Source organism: Arvicola amphibius, chromosome 3 (assembly GCF_903992535.2).
Source record: "Arvicola amphibius chromosome 3, mArvAmp1.2, whole genome shotgun sequence".
Lineage (NCBI taxonomy): Eukaryota > Metazoa > Chordata > Mammalia > Rodentia > Cricetidae > Arvicola > Arvicola amphibius.
This window is the reverse complement of record NC_052049.1, coordinates 36,416,219-36,438,816: the sequence shown is the minus strand read 5'-3', so window position 1 is coordinate 36,438,816 and position 22,598 is coordinate 36,416,219. Positions and strand designations below refer to the sequence as shown.

At 44.9% G+C, this 22,598-nt stretch overlaps 1 long non-coding RNA gene across 1 annotated transcript; it reads right to left on the bottom strand.

Annotated features, from left to right (window-relative positions):
- Window positions 1-12,188: 12,188 nt before the first annotated feature.
- Window positions 12,189-20,659, bottom strand: LOC119810159. Its single transcript, XR_005284716.1, has 3 exons — window positions 20,399-20,659; window positions 17,946-18,052; window positions 12,189-14,089 (listed from the first exon to the last, which is right to left on the bottom strand). It is a non-coding gene; the product is annotated as an uncharacterized LOC119810159 (long non-coding RNA).
- Window positions 20,660-22,598: the final 1,939 nt, after the last annotated feature.

Sequence of the window (22,598 nt, the reverse complement as noted above, 5' to 3'; positions counted from 1 at the left end):
TCTCTACCCAGCACATTGTTTCACAAGCCATCCTTGGCTTCTCAGAGAAAATAGGCAGAAAAGACATTCAAATGACTGGGGAAGTGAGAATTAAAGTCGCACTTACTAGAATAACCAAAAATTATCAACACAAAGTGGATAAGGATGGACAAGTGACACCTCTATACACTGATGGTGGAAATGTAAGTTGATATAATCACTTCAGGAACAAAAGTGGCAGTTTCTGGAAAAGCTGAACTTATGCTAAGAAGTCCTAATTTACACAGGCTATTCATAGCAGGATTCAACAGCTAAATGGTGCTATGGAATAATCCTTTTGCACACTGTGAAGATGTGTTGCTTTCATTGTTAATAGCTGACTGGCCAATAGCTAGGCAGAAAGAGGTTAGGCAGGAAAGCTAGACTAAGAGAATTCCGGGAAGAAGAAAGAGGGTGGAGTCATCAATCATGCACAAAGGAAGCAGGAGATGAACATGCCATGCTAAAAAAAAGGTACTGCCATGTGGTAGAGTGTAGATAAGAAATATTGGTTAATTTAAGCTGAAAGCTAGTTAGGAACAAGCCTAAGTTATCAGCCAAGCATTTATAATTAAAAATAAGTCTCTGTGTGATTATTTGGGAGCTGGCTAGTGGGACAGAAACGTTCCACCTACGAAAAGGTAGAATCAACCCTCATTTCCATCAGAAGATTAAACAAGAGAGCTGGAGAGATGGCTCAGCAGTTAAGAGCACACACCGCTATCCTGGGGTGGGGTCATTGCAGGGGCACTAGGTTCAATTCCTAACACTTACATGATGGTTCACAACCAGCTGTAATTCCAATTTCAAAGGGTATCGACACCCTCTTCTGGCTTATATATGTACAGACATTCATGTAAGCAATAAACCCAAGCATGTAAAATAGAACTAAACAAGTCTTTTAAAAACAGATTAAATAAAATTCACTCATCCATTGAAATAGTATTTAGTACTGAGAAGAAAGGAAGCCCGGTCCTGCCTAATACTATATGGAGGAACCTTGAGGATCCTATGCTAAATGAAATAAGCTTCTCTCTCTCTCTCTCTCTCTCTCTCTCTCTCTCTCTCTCTCTCTCTCTCTCTCTCTCTCTCTTTGTCTGTCTCTCTGTCTCTCTCTCTCTCTGTCTCTGTGTGTGTGTGTGTATGTGTCTCTCTCTGTCTCTCTCTGTCTCTGTCTCTCTCTCTGTCTCTGTCTCTGTCTCTCTCTCTCTCTCACACACACACACACACAATCCCCAAAAAACAAATATTATTTATGTAAGTTTTCAAAACAGGCCAATTTGTAGGAGCAGAAAGAATATTGGTCAACAAGGACTGGAGAAAGGAGGGGGAGGAGAACTGCTTTGCAGGTATCAAATTTCAAACTAGCAAGGTGGAAATCTGCTTCACATCAAAGTTGATATACTTTAATATGGCTAAATGCTCACTTAATATGGCCAAAATAGTAACTTCTGTGCCCCGTAGTTATCCCACCATGGAGAACAAAACATTAAGCTATCGTATGAGAAGGCCACTCCACTCATATGTATTTATTCATGTGAAATGAGATAACATGTCTACACGACACTTGTTAAAGAGACTCACAAAGGTCACGTATGTAATAGTCAAGCACCAGAAATAATTCAGGTGTCTAAATAGGTGGGCTTGAACCTGTATTACAAATATAAAGGCTTATTTCTTCACTCTCCATTCTGGTCATACGGTTTTCCTTGCAGCAACCCACGGTCTTGATTATGTGGGGGTTTGAGGGAGAAATGTCCCTCATAGGCTTATGTATCTGGACTCTTGATTCACAGCTGTGGTATTGTGCTGTTGTTTGGGGAGTGGTCATGGAACTTTCAGAAGGTAGAGCCTTGCTGGAGAAAGTTCGTCACTGGAGGTAGCTTTGAGGGGTTCTAGCCTTTGTCCTACTTCCTGTACTCACTCTCTGCTTCCTGTGTGTGAATCAAAATGCGATTGGCCAACTCCTACTCCCGCCTCCACGCTTTCCTTGACTGTTGCTGGGCCTTTCCCGCCATGATGAACACTATCCCTCTGGAACCACAAGCAGAAACAAACCCTGTCATGATTTGAATGACAACTGTCTCGCATAGGCACACACCTCTGAACACTTAGGCACTGGTTGGTAGTTCTGATTGGGTATGTTATGGATCCCCTAGGAGGTGGTGCCACACTGTTGAAAGTCTGTCACTTGGGGGAGGTTTTGAGTTACAACCTCTCCCCACATCTGCTTTGTTCTATGCTTTTTCTTTGTGCTCTTGACGTTTGTGTCGTTGTTTTGGAGAGGGAGAGAATCTTAAATGTTTAAATTAAAAGCACACTAATCTACCTAGAAAATCTGCTCCCTGTCTGTCTACCGGGGAATCTATCTGACTCCCTGTCCCTCGGTATACACATTAACCTACTGCCAGGGTTGCTGCTTCGAAGTCAATATTCCTTGGATGCAAGATCTCTGAAGATAAAGATGAGCTGATGCGAGTTCTAGCAGATTCATCTCAGATGCCATGGTTACTAAAGAACAGCATAAGCCTATGAGATGGATGTGTGCTTATTTGCACAGGCTTGCTTTCACATTCAGGGCAAGCCTCAAGACCCCCAACCCTCTCCTTCTCTCCTTTTATAAGTCTTCCTGTGTATTCCAGGCTGACCTTAACCTCATGACTCTTCTGCCTCAGCCTTTCTGGCACTGGACTCAAAGGCCTGCCCCTGCAACCTGCTTCTTGATGGCCCTGGGAGTCATTGGGCTGTAAGGAGAGTGGTGAGCCAAGGAGACCTGGACCAGTGTACTCTCAGTAAAGTTTTTGACTGTCATTTGTAAAGTTGCAGAATCATTCTCATTGCTCCTTATTGGCAGAGACCATAGGATAAAACAGTGTGCTGGCCTGGAGGTTGGAGTATCAGGGAAGTAAGTCAGAGAAGGGACAAGAAGGGAGCTGCAAATATAAAATTAGTCCCTGTGAAGCAAGCCTCCACCCCACTACCTCAACTCTTGGAGTGCAACCCAAACCAAGAGGCAATAGTGTAGAAATGGGAGCACTTGCTGTTGACTGAAGGTCACCAAAAATAGAAATTCAAGAATGCTAATGTGTGAGAAATAATGATGGTTTCCAAAATGATTTAGAAGAGTATAGTTGTCAGAGTCAATGTGCAGAAAGAAATCACTTCCTTCCACCCTTTGGACCTCAGGACCATGGTCCAGCCCAGCCTCTGCTATTGGAAGAGTCTCCACCCAGTCCATCCTTGGCTTTCCCACAGCAGAACTACACCATCACGAACCCTTCTTCACTCTTGACCCAGGTTGACCTTCTATAGCTTGGCCTGAGGGCTCTGGCTGCAGAAGACATACACAGAGCACGCAGATGGGTCTGTCCCTTTTGCAGAGTTTAGAAGGGCTTCCACGGCTCTTCCCAGACACCATTGTAGAACCAAAGTTTCCTTGAGCATCAGGAGGCCTCTACTCTGGCCAGAAGGCTTGAAGTAGTTACCTATCCTGCTGCCTATGATGGCTGTGCAGGTTTTTATGGGTATGTGTCACCTGTTCTGTGTTTGGCATTTTGTGCCCTCACGCTACTGCCTGGTTGCTCCAATGAGCTGGATTTATATTCTGGGCTTCTGAGTCTCTCAACACGATCCATCTTCATTCTCTTTCCCTCAGGATCGCAGGTAACCCACTCTAGTTCGTCAGTTTTCTTCATCCCACACAGTCGTTCAAGCAAGTGGCAAGAGAATATAATAGACCGCTTTATAAGAAGACTGTCTTTGATATCACACCTGCATCATGATCACCAGGCTTTATGGATGTACATGTTTAAGAATGCTTTAAAAGAAGAGATGGACGACCTAAGGTGTTGGCTCCCGCATCTCAGCCAGGACTGCCCACTGAGGAAAACAATCTCGTGAACACAAAATGCTACCCGCTTCCATGTGCCAGAGACAGGAGAGAGGGAGGGTGGATGTTCCACTACTGAACCACACCATCCTTCAGCGTGGGATGTTCTCCAGTCCACCAGCAGCTGGCATGCGCTCCCTAGCTGAGTCACTTCTAAGTGACTTCTTAAGCAATGGTCTTAAGACATAAGAGTCAGCGTAAACTGAGACAGAGATGAACGTAGGGTGAGGGAGAGCGTGCCTTGCCACTGCCTCCTGCACTGCTGTGCGAGAGAGAACGCCTTGTTACTCACATCATCAATCCTGCCAAGAGGTATCCATCTCCAAGAGCCTTCTCAGGGCTGAGCCCTGCTCCACGCCCTATGATACAGCAGGAAAAAATGGTCAAGCATAAACCTCTCCCCTCATTGATCAAATTATAATAGGGAGAAGTAGAAATTAAACACAACAAATAAAATCTAGAGTTTGATGTCTGTTGGGGACTTCCTGCTTTAAGTAGGGTTGTCAAGGTAGACCTGACTGGGAAGGGGGCACTTCAGGAAACTCTCAAGAGAGGTAAGAAAGTGTGTGGGGTGGACACCTGGGACATGGGTTACGGGTGGAAGACAGGCAAAGACCCTGAATGGGGTGGACACATGGGGACAGAGAGTTCCGGGTGGAAGGCAGTGCATAGGTCGTGAAACAGACATTTGCGGATGAACAAGAAGACTGAAGACAGGCCCAGGGCACTAAGGGGTCTCTGGTAGCTGGTAAAGACAGAAATAATGAAGTCTTAGTTGTATGGGCATCAAAAACTTCTGAAGGCTTTTGGCATCTGCTCTGTGAAATAGAAGGCACTGGGGCCTTCTAAGAAAAATAATATGACTTCTATTTTTAATTACATTTTTATTTACTTCTTGTGTGTATGCACACGTATGTGTGTATGTGTGTCTGTCTCTGTCTGCCACAAAAACTGAAAACAGTTCACAAAAGTCAGTTCTGTCCTTCTACCATGTAGATTCCGGGGACTGAACTCAGGTCAGCAGACTTGGGGGGCAAGCATCCTTGCCCACTGAGCCAGTTCACTGGCCCCTGAATTACGTTTTAACCAGATCACTCCGTCTTCAGGGCCCAGCATCGTCTGAAAGGGACAGGGACAGGAAGACTAATGGCAGAGGTGGGCTCTGTTGCAAGATCACAGAAGGAACCACAACAGTTTAGACCAGAGTCAAATGAGGTGAGAGGTAGAACCAATTAAAAAATTGGAGAAGGGAGGGGAAAGGGAGAGATGGGGAGGAAAAGGCATTAAGAAAGAGTCCAGGGCCCCTGGGGAATAAGCAGTTAAGGTGAGGAAACCCAATGTGGGTGCACAGTTGGGAGGGGCACATAGAAGCCCCATTTGGCTTTTTGACTCTGGTATCTTTTCAGCCTCCAGGTGCAGAAATTTAAGAACTAGATTAGCCAGAAAGAACGGTGCTTCTCCAGCCCTGTTTGCCTGTGCTCCTGGGGGTGAGGACAGCACCAGCCCTTTCTGTCTGTGTTCCTGGGGGTGAGGGACAGCCCCGGTCCTGTCAACCTGTTCTCCTGGGAGTGAGGGGCCACACCAGTCCTATCTGCCTGTGCTCCTGGGGGTGAGGGGCACCATGCTGAAAACTGGTTTTCTCGCTTCCTTCCTATGAGAATTTCAGATGGACATTTTCTGATGAAGAAGACTCTCTACTCTAGCATGATCCACTGATGAAGAAAGACAGAGAACCAGCATCCACCCTGGAGACTGCAGGAAATCATGTCCATGAAAGCAGTTGTTGGATGCTGGCTGCAAGTCAGGATCACCAGGGATACTGCTAGTGTCCTGTGATCAATGCCACCTACGAGATTCTATTTCCTCTAGTGTCAGGCTGTTATTAGTGACTTTAGGCCCCTCCCACCAATGGATCTAATATTTAGCCAGAATTAATAATTAATTGTCTAATTATAACCCCCAACCTAGTTTTCCTGTTAAGCCCCCCAAATTCAGTGGTTTTACGTTGAGGTTTGAAGCAAAGGAATCACACAAAGTGGTCCGTGGAAAAGTTGGGTGGAAGCGTCCCAAGCAAGGGCAATAGCAGCTCGAAAGAGATGTTAATATGAGAAGTTCTGGCATTAGAAAACCAACAGCAGCCTCAGTAACCACTCACAACTTGTGGATGGGGATAGGGATGATGCCAAAGACTTACATACTATGCTAATTAATAGTGCACCCCAAAATTCACTTATTGAAGTCCTGACATCTGATGAGAAAGTATTAGGAACTTCTCTCTCTCTCTCTCTCTCTCTCTCTCTCTCTCTCTCTCTCTCTCTCTCTCTCTCTCTCTCTCTCTCTCTCTCTGTCTGTCTCTCTCTCTTTCTCTCTCTCTCTGTCTGTCTCTCTCTCTGTCTCTGTCTGTCTCTCTCCTTCTCTCTCTCTTTCTCTCTCTCTCCTCTCTCTCTTTCTCTCTCTCTCTTTCCCCTCTCTCTCTCTCTCTCTCTCTCTCTCTCTCTCTCCCATGTGAGGACATGCACACAAGCAATCTGCAACACATAAGAGGGCTGTAGCTAGAACTCCTAGCCTCAGGCACTGTGAGAGATCCACCCAGCCAATGGTCATTTGCTATAGCAGCTTGAGATGCCAGACATCGGGTACCATAGTCATTCAAAGATTTAGCACAAGCCAAGCCATGAGAAACATCACTAACTGATGGATACATGCGTAGTCAAACCAGTGGGTCTTGCACTACCAACGTAGATGTATTTTTGTATATGAAGTGCTATGACTGAAGCTAGCTTTCTTCACACCTCGGGCCTCTTCTCAAAGGTGACACATGAGTAAAATGCTGTCCTCATTAGCTGTGTTTCAAGAGGATTCTGAAACTGATAAAGAAAAATGTGTGCATCCTAACTGGCCTGCCCGGTAGCTGTCTTGATGAGGGGTATGCTGTGATGAAACACCATGACCAAAAGCAACTTGGGAAGGAAAGGACTTATTTGACTTCTGCTTCCAGACTATTGTTCATCACTGAAGGAAGGCAGGACAGGAACTCAAGAGGACAGGGACCTGGAGGCAGGAGCTGATGAAGAAGCCGTGGAGGGGGGCTGCTTCCTGGCTTCTTCCTGGATTGCTCAGCCTGCTTTCTTATAGAACCCAGGACCACCAGCCCAGGGATGGCACCACCCACAATAACTGCACCCTTGCATGTCAAATACTAATTAAGATGTGTCCGACTATGTTGACTCCCCATGGGAAGCCTTACCCTTTCTGAGGATAAGGGAGTAGGGGGAAGTGTGGGGTGGGAGGAGGGGAAGGCGTGGGAATGGGGATAGCTATGTAAAATGAGAAAAAGATTGTATTTTAAAAATTTTCTTACAAAAAAGTAAGAGAACATTCCCTACAGGCTTGTGTACAGACCTATCTTATGAAGGCATTTTCTCAACCAAGGCTCCCTGTTCTCCAATGACTTTAGCTTGTGTCCAGTTGACATAAAACTAGCCAGCCCAGGGCCAAAGAGATGGGAAGTGTCATGCTAACAACAAATCAGGATTTGACCTTCAAATTATTAAAATAGTTCAGGAAAAAAAAGAACTCATATATATTTTTACATCTTCCAACGAGTGGTGGCTGCCATTCTCAGACTTATGTTCTCTGGACAGGGTACTATCATGTCTGGGGTCCTGTTCAGTCCACACTACGCACAGCTCTGTCCTTTGGTTTCAGATGTTACTTAACTCTGGCTTCTGCTCTTGATTTCCAGTGTTTTATCCAATAGGAACATTGGTGGAGCTAGGACTAAACAGAGTTTGTGTCTAAGTTAAAGCCACTGCCTGATTTTTTTTTTCCAAAGGAATGTCTCCCCCCAACACTGTATTTCTGTTTTCCCTTTCTGCTGACGACAAAGGCACTTGCCAGGAAGTGTCTGTCTTTTTGCACGCCTTATGGCAGTGCAGCTAGAAATAGAAACTAGAATTACTTTAAATCTTGCACCATGCGGTGTTTGCACTTCAACTACATATGGTGCCGGGGGGCAGAGCAGAGTGAGGGGAAGTTGTTGAAATAACGTGAATGTGAGATCAGCCTCCAGTGCCACATCCTTTGAATGTCTTCTGATCTCCAACATGGGTTATCTGAAGCAAATCACCTTGTTATAACACTTCCTCCCCTCACAACCAGGCCACATATCAAGACCTGGATTCAGGGCCACATGCAAAGCTTAGACTCGTTCAGTACTAGTTGGGAAGTTGTCGCTTCTTTGAACTCACGGTCGATATGACATATGACATACGTTGATGGAACCCACGTAGTCAGTGCCATGGACAATCACAGGGTTGATGTGTATTGGAGAGTTTATCCCTATTCAAACACGTATGAAAACATTCACTTCTGATCCTGAGGGATGGATGTGGTATTAATAGAGGCTTTCAAAGAAAAATAATCTCAAAGTAACTGTTCTTTGGAAGTAGTAGAAAGAGAAAGCTCCATCTTTAATTTAGGTAAGATTTGGGTACCTATTATAAAAGGGGTCTAGCACTAGAGAATTAGTAGTTAATCAAACAGTTAAACATGACTATGGCCTTGAGTATCTGTTATCTGAGCTACGAAACAAGGAAAGGAGAAAGGAGAGTTTGGGGTAAAGGGAAATATTTTCTTTTTTAACAATCTTTTTTTTATTTTACATACCAATCACAGTTCCCTCTCTCTCCCTCCCTCCTCCCGTTTCTCCCCCACCTTCCCTCCTCCACCCTCCATCCACTCCTCAGAGACGGTGAGTCCTCTCATGGGGAGTCAAAAAGTCTGTCACATCACTTGAGGCAGGACCAAGGCCCTCCCCCCCGTATCAAGACTGAGCAAAATATTCCTTGATAGGGAATGGGCTCCAAAAATACAATTCATGCACTAGGGGTAAATTCTGGTCCCATTGCCAGTGACCCCACAAACTCCCCAAGTCACAGAACTGTCACCCACATTCAGAGAGTGTAGTTCAGTCCTATGTAGGTTCCCCAGCTGTCAGTTCAGGGTCAGTGAGCTCCCACTAGCTCGTGTCAGCTGTTTCTGTGGGTATCACCATCATGGTCTTGACCCCATTGCTCATATTAACTCTCCTCCCTCTCTTCAACTGGATTTTGGGAGCTCGGCCCAGTGCTTAGCTGTGGATCTCTGCATCTGTTCCATCAGTTACTGGATGAAGGTTCTGTGATGACAATTAAGGCAATCATAAATCTGATTACAGGGCAAGGCCAGTTCAAGCACCCTTTCTACTATTGCTTAGATTCTTAGCTGCGGTCATCCTTGTGGAATCCTGGGAACTAAAGGGAAATATTTTTCATGGCACAGAAATAAGAAAAGTTCCAGAACATTCCAGGTGGAGAGAAGTAAAAGAAGAATTTGTTCTACTTCCTCTCAAGGTGGAGACTAAACCTTTATCACATAAATGTGGAGGTTTTAGGGCCCTTTCTTATCCAAACTAAAACTGGAAGGAAGAATCAGACAGGACCACCGCTACTCTGGTATAAAAAATTCTAGATGATGATAGAGCCAATTATGAGTTCAAAATAGAAATGATGCACCCAGAAATCCCAAGCAGCAGGATTATTGGTTACAGGCCAGCCTAGGCTGCAAAGTAAGTTCTAGGCCAGCCTGGGCTGCATAGTGAGACACTGTCTAAAATATGATGATAACAATAACAATGAGCAGGAAGGTAGAGATTTTTTTTTAACAGCTTATATGTAGAGTCCTACATGACAAGCAGGCAAGTCTCTGTTAGGTGGCTGGCAATAAGGGAATCCATTGTTCTTTTTGTATTATTGAAATTTGTAAAATATATTCTGATCATGGTTTCTCTTCCTTCATTTCCTCCCAGATCCTCCCCGACGTCTACACCCATCCAACGCCTTATTTCTCTCTCTCTTTAGAAACCAAACAAGCAATTTTTTTTTAAAAAAAAATAACCAAACCAAACAAACTCCAGAATTTAAAAATCAAGCTAATTAGTAAAGCAAAAAAAAACCATTGAAAAATGACAAGAAACACCCCCCCCATACACACACACACACAAAAACCAGAAACCATAATATACAAACAAAAGACTAGTAAGATTTTTTTTTAAAGCCATATGAAAGAAAAGACCTATAAAAATACCACTGAGTTTGAGTTTGTTTCGTGCTGGTCAACAGGCCTATCCTTAACTGTAGTTTATATCCCCAAGGGACTGCATCGGAGAAAACTTATATTTTTCACTGTAAGTGGTTGTCAATCAGAGACAGCATCTTGATCGGAGATGGAGGATTGTGCTCATTTTCCTCCCTCACTGGAACTCTGCCGGGCTTGAACTTGGACAGGCTTTGTGCAGGTCGCCTGTCTCTGTGACATCATGTGGGTCACATGCACCCACCTACAAGACACTGTGTTCTTGGTGTCCCCATCCACTGGCTCTACAACCTTTCTGCCATGTCTTCCACAAATAGCTAGTCCTGAAGGGAGGGGTTTGATGTAGACAGCCCTTATAGGACTGAGGGTTCCAAAGGCCCATACTCTCCGCATGCCATCCAGCTGTTGGTCTCTATTTTAGTTCCTACCTACTGCAAGAGGAAACTTCTCTGGTGATGGATGAGTGAGACACTGACCCAGGGGTATAACAGAATGTCACTAGGAGACATTCTGTTGCTATATTCGAAAAATATTTTGTTATTTGTGTTCCCTCTGGGCCTGTGACTTATCCAGTCTCGTGCTCAACGAGTTGTGTAGGTGTTGTCTTCAGCAATAGGGCCTTGCTGTCAGTTTTTGGAGAGAAACCCACAGCTTTGGCAACAACCTGGGCTGTTTGGGGGTTCCCATGAGACCCCTTTGGCCAACAATTCAATTAGATGTTACCCATTCCCACCCATTCCCAGAACTTTATTTGGTGACAAAAAAAAAAAAAAAAACTGCCTACTTGGGGCTCTGTCTCCTAAATTATTTGGTAATTTTATTTAGATGGCCTTCATACACACACACACACACACACACACACACACACACACACATATGCTGGGCTTTTAGCAGAAACTGTGGTGAGACACGGGGAGGGTGAGGTGCTGGTCAGTTCATTTGGCCCAGTCATGGGGCGTCCAGGTGCCTCCTCTCAGTTTTGGTCCTATTTTGCAAATTGCTTCCAGGAGAAAGAGAGATAATGAGAAACGAGAAACCTCCCACCTGGCATCCTGGCTTCCAGCCAGGGCACAACCAAAGACATTTTGGTTGAAGTATTTCTGGCATCCCTGGCCTTTGTCAAGGACAGAACTTCCAACAAGCCTTGGGACAGTTCCAGCTTTTGGCCTTGTAAAGATTGTTTTCTTCCTGGGTTCCTTGCCCTGAAACTGCTCAACCAGACTCTAGCACCTGCTTTTATCAGTAATTATTTGTTGAGGGGCATCTGGTGCACGTTAGGGTGGTCAGTATCCTGCATACCCACGAGATACCAGAGGAATCTTCTCCCTGACTCACAGCAGCCAGAAATGCCTCTAGACATGACCAGCCTTGACCTGAGTGCTGGAAAATCTCCCCCTTCCTGAGAACCACAGGGGTAAAGCAAGGATCCTGGAGAGGGAAACAGATGAATCGCACACTCTGAGCGTCCGTTCCTGAATTCATCACCTCCAGCGATTATAGCAGCAACCCAACTACAGCTGGGAAACACCCCTGAGGCAGCCAGATACTGAGAGAATAAATGACAGTGGCCGCCATTAACTAAAGTTTTATAAATCTGTACGTGAAGCTGGCATGTTGGTGACGTCCTCTGGATGTAGGGATAACGTGGGTCCTGGGATGTTGGTGATGTCCTCTTGATGTAGGGGTAACATGGGTCCTCAGTCCACAGCCAAGCTCTCAGCTTCAGATAACAAAACACCCAGAGTCCCGGGCTGTTTCTGCAGAAGGACCTTTGGGCTGTTCTGCCAGAGGAAGATTTTCAAATCCCAGTTGTACCCTTAGCTTCTCTCTGAAACTAATGACAAACGATATGTTCACACTGGTCCTCCATCTCGTTTGTCACAGTCACTGAGTGTGAGTCTTGAGGTATCACGTATTTTGGTGTTACCTGGGAAGATTATTAAAAAGGCAGACACAAACTGTTGGGACCAATTGAGTCCTGGCCTTCAGCTGCTCTTCCCTGCTAGATAGAGCCTTCTAACTGAAGTTACTAGAAGCTGTGCCTAGCCTAGAGGATCAGAGGATAGGATTTTCACCTGTTGGCCATGGACTGCAGGGTATTTAAGCCTCCATGGTGCTATTAAAGAAGGGCTTTTGGTACCAGTGATTGGAGGTCCGTGTGCCGGTCTGTCTCTGCGTGTTTCCTCAACCTCCAGCCCCTTGCCCGAAGCTCGCGAACTGGATTGTAGCACATAGAGCGCAGAGGGTGGGGGCGGTGCGCGGCAACAAACGAAGTCTGAGCTGGGGGTCCACAACAAATACGCCCTTGTGTACTTTCACGCACCTGGCCCTTTTCTGCATACAGTTCATTGAGCTGTATCTCAGAGGCGGCGCCCGAGCATCGTATGGACGCTGTAAATTAGGCTAACATGCTTTAGAAAACAGCACAATCTGTCTGAAAACAATTCCCTGCAAGCCTTGGCCTTGGGGAGTGATCCATTAGAGAAGGCCCAATGATATACTGCCTATTTCATGTCTGTTACTAAGTCTAAGTCTTAACTATATCTAAGCCTGGTTGGTTGGCCTCCCTTCTGCCCCCACTTACGACTCCTCCAGTATCCACCCCCACACTCCTGCTCTCTCCCTCCTCTCCTCAACCCAATCATCTTGAAAGATGAAAATTTACAGCCTGGAACCTAGAGTCACCGTTCAATCAGCCATCACGATTTAGTCTCCCGCTAAAGTTGAGGGTGACCGGCTGTGGGTGCCTTCAAAGGTCCCCACCTCCAACACCATTAGCTTCCCAGTGGAAAATTCCTGGGCACAGAAGGGTCAGCTTCCAGACAAGAAATCACCCAGATATGCTTCTCTGGGCACAAACGCCTTGGTGCTCAGCCAACCCCTGTGATTAGCAGTGGGGCTTTCATGCCAGTGTCTGCTAAGATCGCATCTCAGACAGCTCTTTACTGTAACGGTGATTATTTTTTTTCTCCAAGGCCGGGCCTCCACCCTCCCATCTTTGGAGGAATGTGTTAATAATTTGCCATGGGGAAATGAAAGTCTCTTTGATACAAGTAGAATAAACACATGGAACACTGCTCAAAGGTCTTGTGTCTCCAACAGGAGCCCAGTTTCGGACTGAAACGAGAGCGAAGCCAAGAGTCTCATTTCTGAATTACTCTTCACCGGTGTCCTTCCCTTCGCCTCTGTGGCTCCTTCCTTGTGCAGCTGGATGTTGCCCACAGAAACCATAGAAATCTGCAGTCCACAAGGGCCATGGCCAGCAGTTATGGTTTACCAGGCCTGAAAGGCCTCTGCCTTCTGGATGGGATTGCATTGTGTGGGATGAGGATCGTTATTAAAACAGGCTTCATGAAACAATAACACATTAGAGTGGACAGAAACCATTTAGTCCAGCTCTTCATTTCATGGATGAGAATGCAGTGCAGGAAATTTATATAACTTCATGGTCATATATGTCTTCCAGCTGTGGTATAGTCTCCCCTTAGGCCTGATGCTATGATAGTTTCCTTATCCCAAAGACAGGTGAAATAGAAGAAGTTCCTTGGTAAGATTTCCTTAGTCTCCTTTTCTGTACCCATTCCTGCTTTGGAGAGTACCACCAAACACTGAGTAGCATCCCTGGGGCTCTGGGCCCCTTTGGAAATACAAGCAGTGGCTTAGACTGCTTGCTCTGGCATGGGGGTTGTTCTCACGCCAGCAGAGAAAGCCTCCATCCTGTACCCCAAGACCCTGCCCTGAAGGCACCCAGAAGTCAATGGATGGGCATGCTTCTTCTCTCTGTCCCCTTGCCAGTCAGTTTATCTGCACCTCCTAAAGGCAAGCTGGAAAAGACGGGAGCACAGGTGACAGTTGTGTTTCTTGCTCCCTTTGCACTTGGGGCTCTTTCAAGTTCCGTTTTGACATCTATTTGTTAGTAAATTCTGATGAATTCGAAAGACTTCTTTTGAACAATGCACAGATTAGCAGCAAAGTTCTGTGTCCAGGTTTTGATCTCAGCCTCATTGAACCTTGCCATGAGATTACAGCTCATTCCCCTCTGCCTTCCTAGACAGGAATAAAGTGAACAGACTTAAATAATAGGTATTATAGTAGGATTTTTAAGGTAAATTGTGAAAAATAATATCCATAAATATAATTTTTTAAAAACCTGATTATGGATTTCTACACAATGGCTAAAGATTCCCATTTACAATGGATGTTTCATTAAGAGTAGACTATGACTTATTCCTACTTTAATTTTATTTATGTGAGATAAATTTGTGTACTTTTGCTGCATTATCATGATGAATTTTCTGTATGTGCTCATAAGGTTTTTCCTTTTCCTTTTCTTTTCTTTTGAGACATCTAACTATCCACTTTCAGCCTGATGAGCCAAAGGCCGTCCTATCATTTATTTTTCGAAACTTAAAACTTGACAGTAATGTTCTTTTCCTCCAAATTGTGTGGCTTTGATGTTCATTATCTTAAGATTCATAATACATTTTCTCCCTATCATCAAAGCCCTAAAACTTGTTTTGGCTCAGACATCTCCAGAGACTGAGTTCATTCCTTCAGTTCGTCCGTCAGGTTCTTCCTTCAGAGCAATTTGTCTGGATACCCCGAGGCCCCATTCCTCAGATACAGGTCTCCATTCTCCCCTCTCTTCTCCTCTCCTCCTCATGCCCTTGCCTCCACCCTATGCAGGCAGTTGCTTCTAGAACACTCAGTTCAAGGATTATTTGTGAAAAAATCTCACAGAATAGCCAATCACCTATTTCTCTGAATTAGGAATTTCGAAGCCAGCATTTAATCTGTGTTTCTCAACTGACACCCTTGCTGAACTTAAAATGCCCCCAATAGGGAGGGGAAGAACGGTTTCATTGTTAATCCTGGATAAAATAGGCATCCTTGTTCATAATACCTGGCCAGCTACAAGACTTAAAAATTTCCTCCCAAAACTTCTAACCAAAGACAGATCCTTGTCCCGTTCAACAAAACGTTAAAATGCTTAGGTTCTGCCCTACACTCATGCCCTCACTGAGCAGGCTTTGGGAAAAAGCCGTCATATAGTGGAGGGTTGACACCTCTCACGTGCCTACATGAAGGCGCCATGGAGTATGGATTTGGCCATCCAAATCACCAAAAGAATGATATGGCTTCTGTTACCCCCAGCTACAAGGTTTCCATTCAGGCAGCAGAAAATCTGTCATTGCGTGCCACCCCATAGTTGTCCCCTCCCAGTTTTTAAGCAAAGGGACTCCTAGTTTCTAAGTTGAGTTTGTCAAATACTGAACTACAAATGGACATGAGATTGGTTAGCGTTCTTCCCGCTGACACGAACTCTCGGACCTCCCTCCATGCAGGGCTAGCAAGCCATTTATTAAAACGGGGCAAAGCGCTCTAAGATGGTAGCAAGGTTTGGCACTTGGAACAAATAATGGCTCACCCGGCACTGTTGCTGCCATTCTGTCTTGTCACTTGTCCAAGCCCTGCCCTTGTCTAGCTTTCCTTTGACCTTGATACAAGTCAGGAACGTAAACACGGTGACTCATTTTATAATGGATCCTTTGTGTTCATATCTTTCCTTCCTTCCCAAAGATCCTTAAAGGCACAACACACAAAGCCAGGAGCCCAGGTGCTCTGCTCTCAACCTGCTGACTGCTGGACAGTGGTAACAGGATAACTGGATTCTTAACGCTCAGATTTACTGATAACAGAATTCGCTTCCCACCTATGGCGCTGCAAGTGTTAAGTGATTAGTCTGACGCCAGAGAGGGAGTGAACTGGTCAGAATTCAGGCTGTTTCACAATAGGCTTGGTCTATGGAGTTATCTCCAGACATGCTCTCTGTTAGGGCTAGATAAACCGTTGTTGATACTCGCTATTAATTGATAACCAGCTGGGACTTTCCACTAGAAAGAAATAGAAACACAGTAAGCAATTCCTCTGAGCTGTTCTTTCTTTTGACTCAAGTCAATCCTGGGGTTATTTTTTTGAGAAAGTCAAAACACCTTCAAGGATTCAGTATTCGTTTGTGGAACGTGCAGACATTTATGTAGTATCTCTGTACTAAAAGACTGTGGGAGGAGGAACTCATGAATAAAGGTGGGCCCGGAGCAGGGATATAAAGAATGACTCAGACCCACACAGTGAACTGGAAAACAAGATGGGCACCATAGCCAGAAAATGCTTCTCTAGACAGTATGTTTCAGACTTAGAAGGGGTTAATATATGTGGATAATTAGGATCAAAGAAAAAAAAAGAGATCTGTAAAGCTGATATCCTCAAATAAAATCCTCTACTTCTGGAAAAAGCTCACTTCTGTCAGCATTTGGCTGGAAACACCCAGGCTGAGGATTTTCCTGACTGAAAAATCTCCTCTCACCTGTGTGAGTGCTTGTCTGATCCAGACAAAGAGTGCGTGACAACAGTGTCTCTTTTCTGGAGGGCCTATATTTAGAACACATCATCTAATCTGAAATTTATAAATTCTAAAGAGAGCCCTTATTGAAATATGGACAAGTCTTTGTTAATGAGGGAAGGGCGCCTGATGACGAGTTTCTTTATCAGAGACTATATACCTACCGATGGATAAAATATGGAAGGAGACAGAGATGTGTTTCAAGTATGAGGTCAGAAAAGTCAAGCAGTTCTGTGGAAACCAGTCATGAGCCTCTCGTTGTAGAGTGCTTCGAACAATACTTGGCGATTCTCAAATACAAATTGACAAGTTTCTGGAAGGCTTCCTCCTTCCCTTCTGCCCCACTGTCTTTCCTCTCATTCTCCCCACCCCTCAAACTGGTAAATGGGAAGAAAGAAGTAGCTATGACTGCAGCTTGCAGGATTTTGAGATGATGACATAGTTTCTGGTGGGGCATGGTAGGCATAGTGGTCCCTGCCTCCTAGTCTCTGTCTACCAGCAGTGTGTAACTAGTGAGCTAGTTCTCTGTCTCTGTCTCTCTGTCTCTCTGTCTCTGTCTCTGTCTCTCTCTCTCTCTCTCTCTCTCTCTCTCTCTCTCTCTCTCTCTCTCTCACACACACACACACACACACACTCACGGGTGTCTATAGCATCTTCTGTTCAAGCCTGGCCTCTGCTGCCAGAGTCCCAGTGACCCCAGGAGCCTCGCAGGCACTTCCTCCTTAGAAAACAAGGCACAAGACAAGTGCTCCCTGTGACTAGCCAGGCTCATGGGCAAACTGACTTAATAGAAAGGAGTTGTTTTCTTCTTGGACGTTCTCTCTATCTGTTCAAAGACCTCGAAGGCACAAATATTATATGTGACTCTTCTGTGTCCCTTCATCATGCTAGATGCAAACATATGTGTGCGCACACATACACACACTCATACACACACACACATACACACACTCATACACACTCATACACACTCATAAACACACACACATACACACGAGTTCTAGGGATTGTCTGGCTCCTCTACCTATGAGGGGAATCAGTAGGGTGTAAGGTCTTAGCACTTCCTTTCTAGAAGAAATTTATTTTTTTATGAAAATTTACTCTCAAGACAACAGCCTTATAGATAGATCTGATTTTGAACATTAGAAGCAATGCTATCTGGGCTTTCACAAATAGAAATCTCTACTTTTTTCCTAGCTGTGCCATCTGGCTCTGCCTGTGCCCCCGCCTACATAATCACATACATACCTATGAACATACTGTAGCCGAAGGGGACACTAATAAAGTCAGAAAGTGAGAGAATGGCACATTTGCATATCCAGGAGTTTTAAATAATGCCTGAAAAGAACTAATAAATCTTCCTAAATTCACCAAAGTGGCACTATTGAGATTTCTGAAGCTTGGTTAGGACACCCAGCGGTCTGCTTCTTTAACATGAGACCAACACAGGAAAGAAGTCAAGCTGTTGGAAAACAGGCATTCCTCTGCAACAACACTTACCTTGCTGAAGTTCTCACATGCCCTTCAGTATTAGGAATACAGCAGCTGCCAAGACTTAGTCTTAGGAAGACTAACAACACACCATATTCCAGTAGTTCTTTCCATTGCTTTAGAAAAAAAAAGGGAGGGAGGGAGGGAGAAAGGGACAGAAAGGGAGGGAGGGAGGGAGGGAGGGAGGGAGGGAGGGAGGGAGGGGAAGGGAAGAGAGGGGAAAGAAAGGAAAAGGAAGGAGAGGGAAGGAGAGGGGAAAGGAGAGGAGAGGAGAGGAGAGGAGAGGAGAGGAGAGGAGAGGAGAGGAGAGGAGAGGAGGGGAGGGGGGGGGAGGGGGGGGAGGGGAGGGGAGGGGAGGGGAAGGGAGGGGAGGGGAGGGGAGGAGAGAAGAGGAGATGGGAGGGGAGGAGGGGAGGAGAGAAGAGGAGACGGGAGGGGGGAGGGGAGCGGAGGGGAGGGGAGGGGAGGGGAGGAGAGGAGAGGAGAGGAGAGGTTTGGTCTGCTCTGTGTAGTCTGTGGGTTATATACAATAAAGGCCCCATTCACAGCCTTTTCTATTGACTGGTAAACAGATGACCTCCATCCATGGAAAATGAGAATAATTTGTGAACAGCTTTCTGAAATACATGGCCCCAACCTCAGTTGCTCTTTATGGGCTAAATCATCCTACTCAGATTCCTGTGTTAAGGCCTTAATTTTCTGCAAAAAGGCATTCGGAGAGCTTTAAAAGGGCAATACATGTTAAGGCAGTCATTGGGGTGTGGGTCTAATCCAGAAGCTCTGAAGAGAGGGGAGAAGAGGAAAAGGAGGAGGAAAAGCAAGGAGAAAGAGAAAGGTCAGACTTTACAAGCCCATGCAGAGGACAGGTCATGTGAAGATTCAAGGAGGTGACAGCTTGTAAACCATGGAGAGAAGTGTCCTCAAAAATGGCACCAGGCAGCACTTCGATCTTGGTCTTCTGGCCACCAGAACAGTGAAAACCTAATTTCTGCTGCTTCAGTTAACTATGACATCCCAAAGAGTCTAACACACTGGCCACCGTGGAGATCAACATTGCTGGCAAGAAGGATTTAAGCAGAATCACTTTCAAAGTGGCCAAGTAGGTAGGCATGTGTGTGTATGTGTGTATGTGAATGTGTGTGTGTGAATGTGTGTAAATGTGTGTGTGATGTCTGTGTACAAATAAATGTATGCATATACACATGTCTGTAAAGCACACATGAAGGAAAACACTTGTGTTTTGCCCTGAAGTCCACACTTAGGTTCGTAGCATATACACGGAAAGGAGGTTTTCAATAGCTTGCAGGCTTTGTTTTAGTTGGTTGAAAAATGAACAGAGCAGTTTCTTAAATAAAATGTGTGTTAGCCTAGCATCAGGTGATCCTCACAGTCTTTTCATGAAGACTCTCCATGACTTTGAGTACCTTGAACTAAAATGTAGGGCATACTAGAAGTTACTCTCACATCGTGGGTTGGTGACAGAATGGTTCATTTGTTTGAAACAGAAGAAATTAGCAATTGAAGCAGTTGGAATTCTTTCCCTTTTTCTCTTTTACCTTAAAATTATATATTGTGAACTTTCAGGGAACTAATCCTTTAGCTTATTCACACGCCTCCGAACACTTGGAGGAGGAAATTATGCTGCTCCCAGTGCTTTCTACTCTCATGACCCTGGACACATTCTCCTAACTCTGCGTATCAGGGGCCAAGTCATGGAACTCATGTCTGAGATCGCAGTAGAGGATAAATGAGACATTACACTCAAAGTCCACAAGTCAGTATCTGGCACAGACTAGAAGCTTAATCAATGACAGACATGTCCACACTGGATCTATATTGATATTATTTTTTACAGTTGTTTTACAGATGTAAATGCTAAATTTTAACCCACTCAAGGATCTTGCATGAAGTTGCACAGCTAAACAGTGCTAAGTTCAGGGTTCAACTCCAGATCCATCCATCTGACACCTGTTCCTTTTCTCTTCCAGCAAAGGAAATCTGAACAGCATACTCTCGCTGTGGGATAACCCCTCTGTATGCTGGGACCATATATTATTACCATTGGTTAATAAAGAAGAGGCTTTGGCCTATAGCAAGGCAGGCTAGAACTATGTGGGAAATCCAAGCAGAGATACAGGAAGAAGAAGGGCAGTGTCAGGGAGATGCCAGGGAGCCCCTGGGGCAATATGATATACTAAAGAACACGTAAAACCATGATGCCACGTGACAAAATGTAGATGAATAGAAATGGCCATGTGACAAAATGTAGAATAATAGAAATGGCCAAGTGACAAAATGTAGATTAATAGAAGTGGGTTCATTTAAGTTATAAGAGCTAGTTAGTAATAAGCCTGAGGAATAGGTCAAATAGTTTGTAATGAATATTTAGCCTCTGAATGATTATTTTAAAAATGACTGCAGGACCCGGCAAGGCAGAAAAGCCTCTGTTTGCCCACTCTTACCAACAGAGCAGGGAAGCAATCAGTAAGGAGAAGTCTTGATTACTCCAGGGAAAGTTGTTGCTTCCAGGCTGAGATGGTGCTGAGCCATCTTAACCTTTCCTTGTGTCTCCCAGAGCCTCCCTTTCCTTCCTCCGTTCAGAAGCTGGAGAAGAAATGGCAACGGAATGAAAAGGCCAGATAAACACGTTCTGCGAGGATCCTAGGAAAGGGGATTTTGTTTGCATCAAATGTTGATAAAAAGATCATAGGCAGCCCTTTTGATGTTCCTCTCCCCACAGTTAGAACTAGATTAAAGTGCATGACTCATGGAAATGACCCAGGCAGGAAGAATGAGTCACCTCGCCTTTTTGGACTTTCTGGCCACAGTTTCTCCTGGGATCAACTTCACCATGGGTAGGCGGGTCCTGCGCCACCTGCTGTAGCTGGTCCTCGGCTGGGAAACACTCAGAACAAGGGGGAGTCTGGGAGAATGAGAATCCTTGAACCCTCAAAGGGCTGCCCTGTAATCATTCCAAAAGCATTTTCTGCTATCAGCTTGGAAGCTTCTCGTCCATCATTTTCAACTCCCAAGTCTACCCTCACTGCAGGCTAATCCATCCTCAAAGGTGGACACACACTTCACAGATGCCCGCTATGATCCTTGCCTCCCGCTTTAAGCAGGCTAGTGGGCTTGGGTTTGGGCATCCTCCCAAGAGCTGTATCTCTGTGCTTTTGCTGTTGTTATTGACCTCTTGGAATCTACCCACCGTGCTTCTTTCTAGGACTGAAATGCCCCCAGTTAAGGCCCATACCCTGGGGCTCAATCCTGGGAGCCAGAGAGGTAAAGAATTGTCTCATCTTTCGGTCCACTTTGTCCTGAACCTATAGACTCCCCCTTGGTGGAGGGTCATTGGATGCCCTGAAAAGCCCAGGCTTGACATCAGCTTACTCCCGATGAATCTACTTCTGTATGTCCTTTCCTGTTCTCCCTTCCTCTTGTCCCCTTGGCATCTTTGAGGATCAGACCAATCTGGAGTGCAATGAACTGCAAGGCAAACTGGAGACTCTCTGTCTAAGCTCTGGGGCAGCCACTACTCAGTTTGGACCATTCGACAAAAGGGAAACAGAGAAACAGAAAATATCTTAGACTTCTGAGTTTTTTAGAGAAACCAAAAATAGTAGACCTCCTTCTTTGGTAGTGAAATGATTCGATAGTCAAAACTTTGAACTAATAAGAATTTTCAAAGCAGTCAGTGTAGACCAAAAGGAAAGCTGTGTGGGGTAGCTTGTAGTTGGCCTGCTGCTAACATGGCCTTTTGTGTAACTTTTATGGCAGAGTCTGGCTCATCCAGTTTGTATCCTCCTCTCTTTGAGCAGACAGCTGAATTCTGGTTCTCATGCTAATTTGCAGTTAGACCAAAAGATCATTGATAGAAGCCAGAGACCCCATAGCTCTGCCAGCCACATAGACTCCATAGCCAGGCACCTCCTCCATTTACCAAGTTTCTCCTCTCTGCCAGCCCAGGAAATCTGAAGTTGGAAGGATTTGCAGAAGAACCCCCAACACATACCACACAGAGCCTCGAAATGCACTCTGACAAGAGACGAGAATCCTCTGAGATTTGGGGAACATTTGTCTACAACCATTAGCTGAACTGGATTCGTGTAGTGTTGGGACTTTTTCTTCCTCGTATGAGAGTGATATTTGTTAGTTCATTTGATCTCTCAGTATCGAAACTTCAAAAATAAGGAAAATGATGTTTTCCTCAAACTAATGAGATTTTTAAAAAAGAAATACGGATACCTTCATATCCAAACTGTTTCCAATAAGCAATTCTACTACTAGAGAAAAAAGTGTTGCCTGCTATAAAGCTCGCTCGCTGCTTTATCCACGGCAAGAGAGATGTCTGGGCATCAGTTGCTCGCTCACTCGTCTCCCTCAGCAGTGTTTTCTATTGGTGGTTGATCTAATATCCTATCACTTCTCAGATGCCTAAATGCCTGGATGTTGGGTAGAAGTTATGGTGTTTTCTCACACTGACCTGTTTTCTCATACTGACCCAACACTTCAATTTATTTTGTAGCTTACACCTATAGCTTTTAGAATCTTTAAACTTCTATCTATAACATTCATTCTCCAAATGGAAACACACTGCATTAAAACATCTAAAGCAATCCATTTGAAATAATTTCCTCTGTTGGCAACTTGAATAATTTCTAA